The 17,256-nt window shown below is 44.9% G+C and overlaps 1 non-coding gene across 1 annotated transcript; it reads left to right on the top strand.

Moving 5' to 3' along the window:
* Positions 1–15,582: 15,582 nt before the first annotated feature.
* On the top strand, positions 15,583–15,690 carry LOC116809771 (U6 spliceosomal RNA). Its single transcript, XR_004369957.1, has one exon. It is a non-coding gene; the product is annotated as a U6 spliceosomal RNA (small nuclear RNA).
* Positions 15,691–17,256: the final 1,566 nt, after the last annotated feature.

Genomic DNA, 17,256 nt, shown 5'->3' with positions numbered 1-17,256 from the left:
AGAACCTTGAAATATCACTCGTAATTATTATTGCTTTGAAATTACTGTAAATATAAGACCTGGCTGCTAAATTTTGTTATTTACTGTGTTAATAAAAAAATGTTATATGACTAGATAACAAATTAGGTCACTTAAATGTTGATAACTGTACCTCAGTATAATTGGCTTTTGTTATAATTCTATACATTTTATTTTATGTATTTGGAAAAGAGGTCATAGGACTGTCAAAGGGCCCATGTCACAAAGAATGTTTAAGAACCCCTGTTCTGGGCTATTGTCATCACCTCTGTGGTCTAAGCTAGGCTGCTGCCCCCTCTAGTTTATACGAGTAGGAACAGGAAAGAGAACCTGGAGGAGGTATGGCACACATGGCCTCTGCTTACGTATCAGAGAACTCAGTGTCCTGGCCACAGTCAAATACAACAGAGGTCGGGAAAGGTTGTGTATCTCAGCTAACACATGTCCAGCTACAAGTTTCTATTACAACTGATGAAAGAGACAACTAGCGGGCTCTCTACATTGATCCAATCCTGTCTGAGGATGACCATGTAGAAGCATAAGGAGAGGAGACAAGTGACTCCGACAGTGTCCAAGTTTCTGACTTGGGATACCATTCACAGACGGGGAGAAGCAGCAGCAGAAGATATTTGGAAGAAGAAAAAACATTCCAATTGGACAAGTTGACCTTGAGATTCCTATGAGCAGGGGTATACTGACAAACCTGCCCTCCCAGAAAACAAAAACAAAAATCCTGTTCATAGCCTTTGATGATTTCCATGATGCAAATGTACCCATGATGGCCTATTTCAAGCTACCAAGATGATGTCACCAAATGAGCAGTTGGAAAGAAATGTGCATGAATAGGCTTTCATAAGCTAGCAAAGGCTGGGTTCAGCTCACCTCTACCAGTGAGGATTTCCAAGTGGAAACATCTTAAAGACACTGAGATATGCAGAGCTCAAGCTAAGGAGTAGAATCCAGGTGAGACATTGATTTCAGAATAAATGAGATTATCTGGCCATAGGATTCTAAGAAGAATTCTGATTTGCAGTTACTTATGGCTTAGACAAATGTGATCTTGATTAAGGGTTGCAAGTAGAAAATAGATGCAAAAATAAGTATGATACAGAGGATGGGGTTAATAAATTCCAAAACTCTGCCATCAGTAAAATTCCTTCTGACAAAGAAGCTCTCTGGCCACTCTCAAACGAGCCAATTCTAACCAAAGTTGGTAGCTCATCAGTGGAAATGTCAGACCAGGGATATAAACCACAGAACTGCTTGGTTGTCAGGACCAGAATCTTGTGACATATCAGCAATCCAAGGTAGGTGGATTCAGCCTGAGGTGATCCTCCTCTTGAATGAGGGACTCTTCAAGGGAATCTCCCCTAGAATGTCCATCAATCTAATGAAGGCACAGACACATAAGGAGATACAACAGTGTAGCACATATTATTACAAAGGTATGCATACGAGACTATAAGAGCACAAAGGAATAAATTATCAATGAAAATGATTGAGGAAAGGAACAGTTGGCATTAAAGCTCAAACCCAAACAATGAATAGGAATTTTCCAAGTTTACCAGGAAGCATGGTGGAGATTGAGCAGTGTTGGTGCAGTGAGGGAGGAGGTAATAAGAATTTCAGGCAGAACAGCTTGGGCAAAGACTCAGGAGCTTAGAAGAACAAGGTTTCTTCAGAGATCAACAAGAATTTGGTATTTCTACTACTGTATTCTTATCCAACATACATGTTTATTTCATTCGTTTTGCTGCTTCTCTTTATCTTCAGTGCATTCCATGGTACCTGACACCTATTGGGTAAGTACTCAGTATTTTACAGAATAAGTTTAAAGATCTATGAAAAGGAGTTTAAGAATCTAAGATTTATAGAAGTGCAATGGCAACCATACTTTCTTTTTTTCAAATGCTGCTGAAACGTATCCATACACACTACTTTCCGGGCAAGGAAAAATGAATCAGATGAGACATTATAACTCATACTTTATGAAATTCACTTTGAAGTCAGAAAACCTGGGTCAGTTTCGGGGGCAGGAGGGGTCAGAGTAGCCCCTTGGCTGATTTTTTTTTCCCCTATTGAACGTGCTTTTTGAGAAAATATGAAATTTCAGTGGATAGAAGTTGAAGTTGTTCTAAAAATCAGGATTATGTTTTGAAATTATTTATTCAACAAATATTGTGCTTGTCAGGCACCATGCTAGGCACTGGGCATACAATGCTGTGATAGGCATTATTCCAATTCTTCAGTAATTGACAGTCTTTGGGAAATTAAAAAGTAAACAATCTATTGCAATATAGTGTGTGACACACATTAGAGCTGGCCCTTGTCTTCTCTCCTGCATTCATTCGGTCTCAACACTCAACACCTCCACAGGTTCTCCCGCACCACGCTTCAGTAACTGGGGAGTCACAGATCAATCAGAATGTAGTGATTCAATACGAGTTGCAACTGTGTACTACATCTTGTTTAAAATGATTTCATCTTGGACTTCCCAAAGGTTAACCAGCTCTAAACTCATCCTTTGTTCTCTCCCTTCCATTTGGCATGTGAAGTATCTAATTTTGTTCTGCACATACCAGATTCAAAACACAGAACCTTTTTGGATTCCACAAAATGAATCCACTCACACAAAAGCTTTCACACAATTGAGACTTCACTGAGGATTTGGTAAGGGACAAAGAGGCAAGGCTTTACATTTTGTTTCCCAAAATAAACTATTTAAAGCATATAATTTTATTTCTGATCTCCATGATGGTACTAACATGGGCATGGTGTGGACGAACTTCTCTCTCTCTCCCCATCTCTCTCCCTCACCGTCCCTTTCTATCTCCTTTTTCCCCTTCCTCACGCAGTGCCCAGCCTTATTGGATCATCTCTTCTTTATTACAGAGTAATTCATCCCTGAAGGAGTTTCTGTTTCTAAATTTCAGACTTGGCATTCAGCAAAACAAAAGCTACCCATCCCACCTCCCTGTCCAGTTAACAGGACTGGGTTTCTTTAAAGGCGTTTTACAGATTATGTTTTGTAATATGAGCGTATTCCTGTGGTTCCATCCACTATCCCTAGTGTTCCCCCAAAAGACATGCTGATGAATTAATTTTTCTGCTTGTCATTGTAATTGTTATGTGTTGTAACTAAGAAAATACAGAGGGCATTAAGAGAACCTATGAGGTGACTTTGACTTCACTTCAAGGTCCTGGAAGGAGGAAGCAACAATCCTAAGTGGAACTTGGACAAGAAGCACCCAATAGATAGACAAAGGGATTGGGGGTATGAGTTGTTAGTGGACAGAGGGAAAGAAGAGAGTGACTCACAAAAGAAGAACACAATTTTGGAGGCAAATTACAAGTTAGAAATAAAATAATGAGTGAGTACAGAGAGATGCACTTCTCATGACTCCTCTCTTGTGTCATCTCTCTTAGAACATTCGTCATGTCCTCAAATATGATGCTTCAAATAATGCTGCTGATCTTGATCTCTTTTTTAGTAGTAACTTGGGTGATTTTTATAATTTCTCAGAACTTAACAAAGGTAGGAGAAAATCACCTGTGATGCAAATCACACAGGTAAGCCCTCACCTGTACGACCAGCCTCCAGTCAGTTCCACTCTATTAGTCCTGCCCCTCCTCCCCCACTTCAACTCTGCCCTACCTTCTCCCTCTCTACCTAACTTCTTAGAGGTATTGTGGACACCAACAACCTCTATTTCCTCATTTCCCACTCATCCTCAGTCCATTCCAATTAGGATTTGACCTTGCACATGCTTCCAAAATGGCCCTTGTTAAAGCTACCAACTTCCTCATCAGTTAATAACTGATTTATTCACTCAATCTAGGTGTATATATTATCTGGCCATGTAAATCCAGCTTGTCATTTTGTCTTTTTATTGCGTCTATGATTTCCTTTTCCATGCAAAAGTTATTTTTTTAGCAGTACTGTTTCCCTTGTAACATGTTTCTGGGTGTTAAGTCATAGTTAGAAAGTTTTTCCCGCTCAAAGATTATACAGGTATTCATCCATGTTTTCTTATTTTTTTACCTGTATAGCTACATTGTCTACAAATATCTGGTCCACTTGGAATTTATCCTGTTGAATGGTATAAGATATTGATCTCATTTAACTTTTTCCATATGGCTCTCTAATTATCCTAATCCTCTTATTAATAATTCCATCCTATATCCTCACTGACTTTGAGTGCGGCCTCCATAGCATACTAAATTTGTATATATAATGAGGTCTACGTCTGATTTTCAATTCTGTTACACTGTCTTTTTATTCATGCATCAATACCATCCTACTTTAATTATAAAGATTTTTACAAGTAAGTTTTAATATCTAGTAGAGCTAATCCTACCCACACCCAACACTTTTGGCTTTTCTATTCCCCATACGTTTTGTAACTATTCTCTCTCATTTATCCTTTCAAGTGAACTTTCTAACTGGCCTGTCTGTCCAGAAGATATTTAGGACATTGTTATTGTGATTTTGTTAAATGTACAAGTTAACCTTGGAAGACTAAACAACATTCTAATGATGTTAATTAAGTTTTTCTATCCAAGGACATGGTTTCCTTTACATGTGTTCAATTTTGTTTTCTTCAGTAGCGTTTTGTGAGTTTTCCTCATATAAATCTTGGACACTTGTGCGAAATGTACACTTAAGTATTTTATTATCATTTTGCTGCCATATTTTGGATAGTCCCTTCCATTTTAGCTTCTCTGTTTTTTGTCTCTATACACAAAAGCTATTGATTTTTTAATATATTAATTTTATTTCCTACTATTTTACTAAATTCTTTCATTATTTGTAGTCATTTCTCCATTGATACTTTGGGGTTTTTCAGATAAATAACAATTGCATCTGAAAATAGAGATTATTTTTATTTACTTTTCAATTCCAGTGTCTCGAATTGCTTTCTCTTCTCTAACTGCATTAGCTAACACCTCCATCCCGATGTTCAATGTAATGAGATAGCAGACATCCTTGTCTTATTCCTGATTTTGGTGACAAAGCCTTAATATTTCCCTTAAGTAAAATGCAAGCTTTTGAGTTAAAGTATATATTTTATGTGTAGAGGAAATCCATAAATTTCTTTTTGTTGTGTTTTTCAACATGAATTAGTACTAATTTTGTCAAAGTCCTTTTATGCATTTATAAAGATAATCATATAATTCTTCTCATTAGCTGTATTAATGTGATGAATTACATTAAAAATGGAACAAAATGTGTATTCCTGGAATAAAACTCTGAGTTGTGATGGACTATTTTTTTCTAATGTTCATTTGGATTGCTTGCCAATATTTTATTTAAGGTATATATCTCAATATTCATAAATCTAAAGTTCTTGGTACAATATGAGGTTTTGGAAAATATATTATACTTGTTTCATAAGAATTGATTGGAAGCTTTTTGTTTCTATTTGTTTCTAGTGCTCTGAACTTATTTAAGTAATACTGGGATTGACTGATCTTTAAAGTTTGGTAGAATCCACCAGCCTGGCTTGGTGCATTCAGTAGCAGTGCTCTACTACTTTTTTCACTATTCTCTATTTTTTTAATGTCGCTCAGGTCAATTTTGATAGGTTGTATTTTCTGAGTTATCCATTTTATCTAGATTCTCGCATGTATTTGCTTAAAATTGGGAAAATCATCTTGTGACTTTTAAACTTTTCCCGCTTTTCAGATCTTCCCCCCAAAGATGTCTTATTTTACATATTTGTGTTTTCTTCCTTTTGAATTGATTAGATTCACTAGTGGCTTGTCTATTTTTTTTATTTTTTTTTTAAATAAAAACCTGGCCAGTAAAGAAAGTGCTATCCATTTTAGAAGTGGAGCCACCCAGGAGATGCTGAGCAAGTATGTTGCAGACAGAACATGCCTCAAAGATCTTTAGACCAAGTGACCAAGTAGAACACTGAAGCCCTGTGCATTGGAAAGAAAACTATGACTCATTCACATACATTGCAACTTGAATGTCTATGTTTCAGAATTGTTCGGGCAAAGCCCTTGGACAACATTATACTCTGTGGAACACTGGAAGACCTTTCTATCTGTAAGGCAGGCTACTCTGCTATAACAAAAGGCTATGTTGGTAACTAAGGACATACAGGAGTTAATAAAAAGACAGCACTCCTGGCTGGGTACGGTGGCTCATGCTTGTAATCCCATCACTTTGGGAGGCTGAGGTGCAGTGAGCCGAGATCACACCACTGCACTCCAGCCTGGGCAAAGAGCAAGACTGTTTCAAAAAAATAAAACAAAACAAAAAAAGATAAAATGAAATAACAAATATGGAAATATTTTAAATTCTAAACTGTCACATATATTAGAGATTGTTTCAACTACCTTCTTCATCAATTTATTGAGTACTACATTTTAAATCAGAGCTTCTTGGGCTGGGCACAAAGGCTCACACCTGTAATCCCAGCACTCTGGGAGGCCAAGGTGGGCAGATCACTTGAGGTCAGGAGTTTGAGACCAGCCTGGCCAACATGGTGAAACCCCATCTCTACTAAAAAAAAATACAAAAATTAGCCGGGCGTGGTGTGCACCTGTGGTCTTGGAGCTACTTGGAGGCTGAGGGAGGAGAATTGCTTGAACCTGGGAGGCAGAGGTTGCAGTGAGCTGAGATCTCGCCACTATACTCCAGCCTGGGTGACAGAGTGTGACTCCGTCTCAATAAATAACTAAATAAGAGTTTCTCAAAGTTCAGTGTGCACACAAATGACCTGAGATCTCATTAAAAATCCAGGCTGCAGGCCGGGCACGGTGGCTCAGGCCTGTAATCCCAGCACTTTGAGAGGTCGAGGTGGGTGGAATCTTGAGCTCAGGAGTTCTAGACCAGCCTGGGTGACATAGCAAGACTCTGTCTGTACTAAAAAAAAAAAAAAAAAAAAAAAGCCAAATACAAAAAAAAAAGTGGCAGATGCCTGTGGTCCCAGTTATTTGGAACTCAGGAGGCTGAGATGGGAGGATCCCTTGAGCCTGTGGGGGTGGAGGTTGCAGAGTGAGCCAAGATTGGGCCAGGCCACTGCACTCCAGCCTGGGTGACAGGCAAGAGCCTGTCTCAAAAATAAAAGAAAAAAAAATCAAGTTTAAAAGAAAAGGAGTTATGGCAGAGTTAGAGGCCTAAGTCATGTGACTGCACTTGTGTCCCTGTGTTCAGGGGACTTTGCAGAAGCAGTACCCATGCCTGAAATTCAAGGACATGTAGAAAATGAGAGTTGCTTGGCCAGGCGCGGTGGCTCATGCCTGTAATTCCAACACTTTGGGAGACTGAGGCGGGTGGATCACCTGAGGTCAAGGGTTCAGGACCAGCCTGGCCAATCTGGTGAAATCCCATCTCTACATCTGTATAAAATACAAACACTAGCCAGGCGTGGTGGTGGGTGCCTATAATCTCAGCTACTCAGGAGGGCGAGGCAGGAGAATCACTTGAACCCATGAGGCGGAGGTTGCAGTGAGCCAAGATCATACCATTGCATTCCAGCCTGGGTGACAAGAGTGAAACTCAGTCTCAAAAAAAAAAAAGAGAGTTGCTTTTGTGTCCTCAGCTATGTCCTTTCTCAGAGTCCCCAGTCTATTTTTTTTTTTTTTTTTTTTTTTTTTTTTGAGATAGGGTCTCACTCTGTCACGCAGGCTGGAGTGCAATGGTGGAGTCCCAGCTCACTGCAACCTCCGCCTTCTGGGTCCAAGTGACTCTCCTGCCTCAGCCTCCCAAGTAGCTGGAATTACAGGTACCTGCCACCACACCCGGATAATTTTTGCATTTTTAGTAGAGATGGGGTTTTGCCATGTTGGCCAGGCTGGTCTCGAACTCCTGACCTCGTGAACCATCCACCTCAGCCTTCCAAAGTGCTGAGGTTACAGGGGTGAGCCACTGCGCCCAGCCAGGCGCCCAGCATTGAAGGAAGAGGAGCCCCAGGTGAGGATAAGTGGGGGCAAGGCTTGTTGTGCTTAGGGTAGCCAGAGGCCAGCCCTACAGGACCATGTTTAAACGGTGGGACCCCTCTGTCCTGGTCTCCAACCACCCACTCCAAGAAGAGAGGCCTCACTCTTGCCTGAAAGATCCTTCTCTGACACTTGACCTTCCCTTCCCACAATCCCTGGAGTGAGAACAGTGAAATCACCTTTGCAAAATTATAACTAAGGAAATCATGACAGTGAATGACATAAGATCTAACCAACTCCATCTTGCTTCTAACATCTAAACTGTCCTCATCCATTCCCGAGTGTAGGCCGAACTAGTCTCGGGAAGGAATTTAGTCTGTAGTTTAAACTAAATATAATAGCCTTTCCCAAAAGCTAAACTGTTCTTGTAAAATGAACGAAAGGCCACCAGCCATCAAGTTAGAATAAGAGGGGTTGGAATTCTAAGTATTACCAGCCATCATTCTGGAGGTCATAAGATTTGCAACTTCTACAATCACTCTTGAAGGTGACATCACTATTGTGAACCTAAGATCGGCCTTTCAAAATGGATCTTCAGGTTTTTGCATTTCTAACAACTGGATGGCCCCTTCTTTATTTGTCAACCAATTCTGTGGCACCCTCACTCAGGAACTGACTCAGCAGAAGAGAACAGCTTTAACTCTCTGTGATTTCATCCCCTAGCCAACCAGTCAGCACTCCCGATTCACTGGCCCCCTACCCACCAAATTATCCTTAAAAACTCTGATCCCTGAGTTTTCGGGGAGAATGATTTGAGTAATAATAAAACTGTGGTCTCTGGCACAGCCGGCTCTGCGTGTATTATTCTGTCTGTGTGTGTGTGTGTGTGTGTGTGTGTGTGTGTGTGTGTGTGTTTTTCTTCTTTGAGACGGAGTTTCACTCTCCTTGCCCAGGCTGGAGTGCAGTGGCTCAATCTCGGCTCACCGCAACCTCCACCTCCCAGGTTCAAGCAATTCTCCTGCCTCAGCCTCCCCAGTAGCTGGGATTACAGGCATGTGCCACCACGCCCGGCTAAATTTTTTTGTACTTTTAGTAGAGACGGGGTTTCTCCATGTTGGTCAGGCTAGTCTCTAACTCGTGACCTCAGGTGATCTGCCCACCTTGGCCTCCCAAAGTGCTGAGATTACAGGTGTGGGGCCCCATGCCCGGCCCTGTGAATTACTTTTTATTGCATTTCCCGTCTTGATAAATCGACTCTGTCTAGGCTGCAGGCAACGTGAACCCCTTGGGCAGTTACAGTAGGAGGAAGGATGTTCTGAGGTGGGCAGGTATGCAAACCTCCCTACAAAGTCCAAGGAAGCTGAGGGGACCAAGGAAGAGTGGAACCGCCCAACAGGTTCACCTTGCCTGCTGCCTAGAGAGAGCTCATTTACCAAGACAGGGGAATTGCCATAGAGAATAATTCTTATGGAGGCGGCTGTGCTGGAGACCTGAGTTTTATTATTACTCAAATCAGTCTCCCTGAGCATTCAGGGATCAGGCTTTTTTTTTTTTTTTTTGAGACGGAGTCTTGCTCTGTCACCCAGGCTGGAGTGCAATCTTGGCTCACCGCAACCTCCACCTCCTGGGTTCAAGCGATTCTCCTGCCTCAGCCTCCGGAGTAGCTGGTATTACAGGCATGTACCACCACTCCCGGCTAATTTTGTATTCTTAGTAGAGACGGGGTTTCTCCATGTTGGTCAGGCTGGTCTTGAACTCCCGACCTTAGGTGATCCGCCCTCCTTGGCCTCCCAAAGTTCTGGGATTACAGGCATGAGCCACCGCTCCTGGCCTTTTTTGTTTTTTAATCATAATACAATTTTTGTCTTATCAACAAAAGTCAGGCATGAAATGAAATAGAACATTTTGAAATACATATAAAGAGACCAGGCACGGTGGCTCATGCCTGTAATCCCAGCACTTTGAAAGGCCGAGGTGGGCGGATCGAGGTCAGGAGATCGAGACCACCCTGACTAACACAGTGAAACCCCATCTCTATTAAAAAAACAAAAAGTTAGCCGGGTGTGGTGGCGGGCACCTGTAGTCCCAGCCACTCGGGAGGCTGAGGCAGGAGAATGACGTGAACCCGGGAGGAAGAAGTTGCAGTGAGCAGAGATGGTGCCACTGCACTCCAGCCTGGGCCAACAGAGAGAGATCTGTCTCAAAAAAAAAAAAAAAAGAAAAAAAAAAAGAAAAAGACACAAAGAAAGTGAAAAAAAATTAGTCACATATTCTTTTTTTTTTTTTTTTTTTTTTGAGACGGTTTTTTTTTTTTGAGACGGAGTCTCGCTCTGTCACCCAGGCTGGAGTACAGTGGCGCAATCTCGGCTCACTGCAAGCTCCGCCTCCCGGGTTCACGCCATTCTCCTGCCTCAGCCTCTCCCAATAGCTGAGACTACAGTCGCCCGCCACCACGCCCAGCTAATTTTTTTTGTATTTTTAGTAGAGACGGGGTTTCATCGTGGTCTCGATCTCCTGACCTCGTGATCCACCCGCCTCGGCCTCCCAAAGTGCTGGGATTACAAGCGTGAGCCACCGCGCCCGGCAGTCACATATTCTTGAAAGAATTACTGGTAACATTTCAGTGTCCTTCTAGCACTTTTTTCTAAGTATGCATATAGATTTTCCTCACTAATCGGATTTTTCTCTTTCTTTTTTTTTTTTTTTTTTTTTTTTGAGAGGGAGTCTCGCTGTTTTCCAGGCTGGAGTGCATTGGCACGACCTCAGATCACTGCAAACTCTGCCTCCCAGGTTCGAGCAATTATCCTGCCTCAGCCTTCCAAGTAGCTGGGATTACAGGCGCCCGCCACTACGCCCGGCTAATTTTTGTATTTTTAGTGGAAACGAGGCTTCACCACATTGGCCAGGCTGTTCTCAAACTCCTGACATCAAATGATCCGCCCGCCTTGGCCTCCCAAAGCGCTGGGATTACAGGCGTGAGCCACTGCGCCCGGCCTTAATCACATTTTTCTAAAAACGAAGTGGGAAATCTCATGGGGTCCACAAGGTAGATTCGGCCCCTGGCCTATATGTTGGGGTTTTCAGAATTAGAGTCTGGAGGGGGTCCCCAGCACTCTTCAGCGGCAATAGCGCTCTCGACCACAAGAGGGAGATGTGTGCTCAGGAACGTCAGCTCCAAAGCTGGAAACCGTAGCCCTGAGGACCTGGCGCTAGCAGCTCCCATTTGGATCATCCTTAGTTACTCCTAGCTTTATTGCTCACTGCTCAGTGCGCTTCTTGGAAACCTTGGTTCATGAGGGAAAAAAAGACAGAACTCACATGCTCACTCTTGCACCATTCTGCCTCAATTTGGTAAATCTTTGGACAGTTCTCCCCTCGTGTTGCAGCCTCAGGCTTCGCAGGTCATCGCTCCCAGCCTCACGCCCTTCACCAATTTCCCATCATTGCCCAGGACCCATAAGGCCTTTTGGGCCCAGATGCCCTGGTCCAGCTTCCGGCCTACTTCCTTGTCGCCTGCCACCCCACACACACAGTTTTCAAACAGCAGTGGGCTTACCTCAGCTACGATTGCTATCACTCACCTCTGCCACCAGCAGACATTCCGGCGTGCTGCATTTTTTTTTTTTTAGACGGAGTCTGGCTCTGTTGCCCATGATGGAATGCAATGGTGTGACCGTGACTCACTGAAACCTTCGCCTCCCGGTTTCAAGAGATTCTCGTGCCTCAGCCTCCCAAGTAGCTGGGACTACAGGCACCCACCACGATGCCTGGCTATTTTTTTGTGTTTTTAGTAGAGACGAGGTTTCACCATGTTGGCCAGGCCGGTCTCGAACTCCTAACCTCAAGTGATCCACCTGCCTCGGCCTCCCAAAGTGCTGAGATTACAGGCGTGAGCCACCGTGCCCAGCCTGAACTGGGAAAACCTTTGGACAGCTCTCCTCGTGTTGCAGCCTCGGGCTTCGCAGGTCATTGCCCCCATCTTGACACCCTTCACTGGTTTCCCCTTATTGCCCTGGACCCAGTCTGAACCTCTCATAAGACCTGTCAGGCCCCAATGTCCTGGCCCCGCTTCCAGCCTTTGTCCCTGCCGCCCACCACCCCACATATAGTTACCGGACAGCACCGGGTTCATGTCAGCTGCGATTGCGAACACTCGGCTCTGCCACCAGCAGATCCTCCTGTAACTTTCCAGAAGGCTCTTCCCAGCATTTCTTTTTTTTTCTTTTTTGAGATGGAGCCTCACTCTGTGGCCCAGGCTGGAGTGCAGTGGCATGATCTCGGCTCACTGCAACCTCCACCTCCTGGGTTCAAGCGATTCTCCTGCCTCAGCCTCTCAAGTAGCTGGGATTACAGGCATGCACCACCACACCCAGCTAATTTTCGTATTTTTAGTAGAGACGGGGTTTAGCCATGTTGGCCAGGATGGTTTCAATCTCTTGACCTCGTGATCCGCCCACCTCGGCCTCCCAAAGTGTTGGGATTACAGTGTCAGCCACTGCGCCCGGCCTTCCCAGTATTTCATAAGCAGTTACCTGTTCCCAGAAGTCTCCCTTCACCCTGCAATTCTGTTATGTAATTCTCTGAGCTTCTGTGGGGCACAATGAGCCCCCGTCACGCCACTTAGCACACGGGAGTGTCTGCCTGCCTTCTCAGATGGAAGCTCCATGAGGGTGAGCACGTCAGCCTCACACATGCATATCCCCAGCACCTCAACACCGTGCTTGGCACCCCGTAGGGCTCAGTAAGGATCTTACTAAATATGGCCAGGTACAGTGGCTTGCACCTGTAATCTCAGCACTTTGGGAGGCCAAGGTGAGAGGATCGCTTGAAGCCAGAAGTTTGATACCAGCCTGGGCAACATAGTGAGACGCCATCTCTTCAGTATATTAAACACTTAGCCAGGTGTGTGGCGTGCACCTCTAGTCCCAGCTACTCAGGAGGCCAGGATGGGATAGTCGCTTGAACCCAGGAGCTCAACGGTGCAGTGAGCTATGATTGTGCCACTGCACTCCAGCCAGGCTGGCAAAACGAAATCCTCTAAAAAAAGCTGACTAAATGTGTGAATGAAGGAATGAATGAGTGTGTTCTTCCCTGTTCCCTGAGAAGGGTCTGCAAAAGCCAGGGCACTTCCATCTCCTTCCCTCCCTGTTCACTGAGTGCCTCTCATTATCTCCCAAGCCTCTGCAGACACATCCCAAGGAACAATGCTGCTGAAGGACTAGTTCTGTTCCTTGTGATAGTGGAAAGAAATGGGATTCAAGCCAGGCACTGTGGCTCATGCCTGTAATCCCAGCACTTTGGGAAGCTGAGGCGGGAGGATTGTTTGAGGCCAGGGGTTTGAGGCCAGCCTGGGCAATATAATAAGACCCTCATCTGTACAAAAAAACAAAGATTAGCCAGGTGTGGTGGTGCATGCCTGTAATCCCAGCTGCTTGGGAGGCTGAGGCAGGGGGATAGCTTGAGCCCAGAAGGTTGAGACTGCAGTGAGCCATGATCACGCCAGTGCACTAGAGCCTGGGTGACAGGGTTAGACCCTGTCTGTAAAAAATACTAAAAAAATAAAAAAGAGGCCAGATACAGTGGCCCACACCTGTAATTCTAGCACTTTGGGAGGCTGAGGCGATGGATCACCTGAGGTCAGTTCGAGACCAGCCTGGCCAACATGGTGAAACCCCATCTCTACTAAAAATACAAAAATTAGCTAAGTGCGGTGGCACACACTCGGGAGGCTTAGGCAGGAGAATTGCCTGAACCCAGGAGGCGGAGGTTGCGGTGAGCCGAGATTGGGCCACTGCACTCCAGCCTGGGTGACAGAGCAAGACTCCATCTCAGAAAAAAATAAAAATTAAAAAAAAAATAAATAAAAGATACGGGATTTGCAGTGAGGCCAACCCAGCTTCAAAACTGGCTCTACCACTTACCAGCTGTGCACTTACCTTATTTTCTCCATTTGCAAAGTGAGGAAAACAGGACCAAGCTTGCAGGGTTTCTGTGAGACAGCGCTTGCCAGCCTGACATGTGGTAGGCAGTCATTAGATCAGGGTCTTCCTCCCTTTTTCCCAGTGTCCCCGCCTAAGCTCCCTCTGGAGCCTTGGGACACACACACTCCTGTAATCTCAAGTAGCAGCCGCTACTTCCCTGACCCACCTCTGTCCCCCCAAGGTTACCCGGTCCTCTATCTCCCCACAAAGAGCAGTGCCAGACACAGAATAGATGCTCCAAAAATATGAAAAGAATAAAGGAATGAATGAAGCAGCCACTGCAGTATCCCCGGGGGCATGTTCCCCAGTAGCCACCAGCCTCCTTTTTTTTTTCTTTTCTTTTGAGAAAGAGTCTCACTCTGTCACCCAGGCTGGAGTGTAGTGGTGTGATCTTGCCTCAATGCAACCTCTGCTTCTGCCTCCTGGATTCAAGTGATTGTCCTGCCTCAACCTCCCAAGTAGCTGGGATTACAGGCACCCATCACCATGCCCAGATTTTTTTTTTTTTTTTTTTTTGAGATGGGAGTCTCAGTTTGTCACCAGGCTGGAGTGCAGTGGCATGATCCCAGCTCACTACAAACTCCGACTTTTTGGTTCAAGTGATTCTTCTGCCTCAACCTCTTGAGTAGCTGGGATTACAGGCACACACCACCACATCCAGCTTATTTTTGTATTTTTAGTAGAAATGGGATTTCACCATGTTGGCCAGGCTGGTCTCAAACTCCTGACTTCAGGTGATCTACCCGCCTCCGCCTCCTAAAGTGCTGGGATTACAGACATGAGCCACCATGCCAGCCGCCAGTTTCGGTACTTTTTTTTTTTTTTTTTTTTTTTTTTTTTTTTTTTTTTTTTTTTTTTTTTTTTTTTTTTTTTTGAGACGGAGTCTCACTCTGTCGCCGAGGCTGGAGTGCAGTGGCGCAATCTCGGCTCACTGCAAGCTCCGCCTCCCGGGCTCACGCCATTCTCCTGCCTCAGCCTCTCCGAGTAGCTGGGACTACAGGCGCCCGCCACCACGCCCAGCTAATTTTTTTGTATTTTTAGTAGAGACGGGGTTTCAACGTGGTCTCGATCTCCTGACCTCGTGATCCGCCCGCCTCGGCCTCCCAAAGTGCTGGGATTACAAGCGTGAGCCACTGCGCCCGGCCTTTTTTTTTTTTTGAGACAGAGTTTTGCTCTTGTTGCCCAGGCTGGAGTGCAATGGTGCGATCTCAGCTCACTGCAACCTCTGCCTCCCAGGTTGAAGCAATCCTTCTGCCTCAGCCTCCCGAATAGCTGGGATTACAGGCATGTGCCACCATGCCTGGCTAATTTTGTATTTTTAGTAGAGACAGGGTTTCACCGTGTTGGCCAGACTGGTCTCGAACTCCTGACTTCAAGTGATCCACCACCTTGGCCTCCCAAAGTGCTAGGACTGCAGGTGTGAGCCACCATGACCGGCCAGTTTGAGTGCTTTCTACCAATCCACCTTTGTCTCCTGACTCTTCCTCCTCTTCATAGTATTGAGTCCATCTAGTGAGTTTTAAATTTTTGTTATTGTATTTTAAAATTTCCATTTGAGTCTAGGTGCAGTGGCTCATGCCTGTAACTCTGGCACTTGGAGGCCGAGGCGGTCAAATCACTTCAATTCAGGAATTTGGGACCAGCCTGGGTGACATGCAGCAAGACCCTGTCTACAAAAAACACAAAAATTGTGCCCTTTTTGGTAGCACATATACTAAAATTGGAACGATAACAGTGAAGATTAGCATGGCCCCTGCGCAAGGATAACACGCAAATTCGTGATGCATTCCATATTCTTGCCACAGTCTGCTGCCTGTTACTTCACTTTGCTTCCCTTCCCCGGATCCTTCCATAACATCACAGGGCCCGTGAGGCCATAGCCTTCTCATGTTCATCTCCCATTGCACCACTGAGGTTGGAGACTGGAGAACAATCTGGCCATCCCCACTCAGGCGTGGCACCTTGCCACCTGCCCCCTCGTGCAACAATAAATTTTTAAAAATACAAAAATTAGTCAGGCATGGTGGTACACACTTTTACTCCCAGCTACTAGGGAGGCTGAGGTGGGAGGATCACTTGAGTCGAGGAGGCAGAGGCTGCAGTGAGCTGAGACTGTGTCACTGCACACAAGCCTGGACAACAGAGACTCTGTCTTAAAAAAAAGAGGGCTGGGCCTATGTACCAGCTACTTAGGGGGCTGAGGCAGGAGAATCGCTTGAACCTGGGAGTGGGAGGTTGGAGTGAGCCGAGATCGTGGCAGGGCACCCCAGCCTGGACAAGAGCCAAACTCCATCTCAAAACCTCAAAACAACAAAACAAGACCAGGTGCAGTGGCTCATGCCTGTAATCCTGGCACTTTGGGAGGCCAAGGCGGGTAGATCACCTGAGGTCAGGGGTTCAAGACCAGCCTGGGCAACATAATGAAACTGCGTCTCTACTAAAAATACAAAAATTAGGCTGGGCATGATGGCTCACACCTCTAATCCAAGCACTTTGGGAGGCCAAGGCAGGCGGATCACGAGGTCAGGAGATTGAGACCATCCTGGCTAACACGGTGAAACATCTCTACTAAAAATACAAAAAATTAGCTGGTTGTGGTGGTGGGTGCCTATAGTCCCAGCTACTTGGGAGGCTGAGGCAGGAGAATTGCTTGAACCCGGGAGGTGGAGGTTGCAGTGAGCCGAGATCGGTCACTGCACTCCAGCCTGGGAGACAAAGCAAAACTCTTCTGTCTCAAAAAAAAAAAAAAAATTAGCCAGGCGTGGTGGCAGGCACGTGTAATCCCAGGTACTCGGGAGGCCAAGGCACCAGAATCACTTGAACCAGGGAGGCAGAGGTTGCAGCGAGCTAAAATTGTGCCATTGCACCCCAGCCTGAGTGACAGAGAAAGACTTCGTCTCAAAAGACAAACCACCAAAAAACAAAAACAAAAAAATCGAATAAAAGGATAGTAAGGAAATAGTAAGCAACTCTACCTATGTAAATCCAACCAGTTGGATGAAATGGACCAATTCCTTGAAAACTACAAACTACCAAAAAAGTACTCAATATGAAACATAATTTTAAAAATCTTGTAACAATGTTAAAAATTGAATTCATTGTTTTTCACTTTATTTTGAGACTGCATCTCACTCTGTCACCCACTGGAGTGCAGTGGCACAATCACGGTTCACTGCAGCCGTGACTTCCTAGGCTCAGGTGTTCCTCCTACTTCGGCCTCCTGAGTAGATAGGACTAAAGGTGCCTGCCACCACACCCAGCTAATTTTTTTATTTTTCGTAGAGACGGGGTTTTGCCAAGTTGCCCAGACTGGTCTCCAACTCCCAGGGCTCAAGCAATCCACCTGCCTTGGCCTCCCAAAGTG

This window comes from Hylobates moloch, unplaced genomic scaffold (genome assembly GCF_009828535.3).
Source record: "Hylobates moloch isolate HMO894 unplaced genomic scaffold, HMol_V3 SCAFFOLD_1, whole genome shotgun sequence".
Taxonomy (NCBI): Eukaryota; Metazoa; Chordata; class Mammalia; order Primates; family Hylobatidae; genus Hylobates; species Hylobates moloch.
This window is presented reverse-complemented; position numbering and strand designations above follow the sequence as displayed.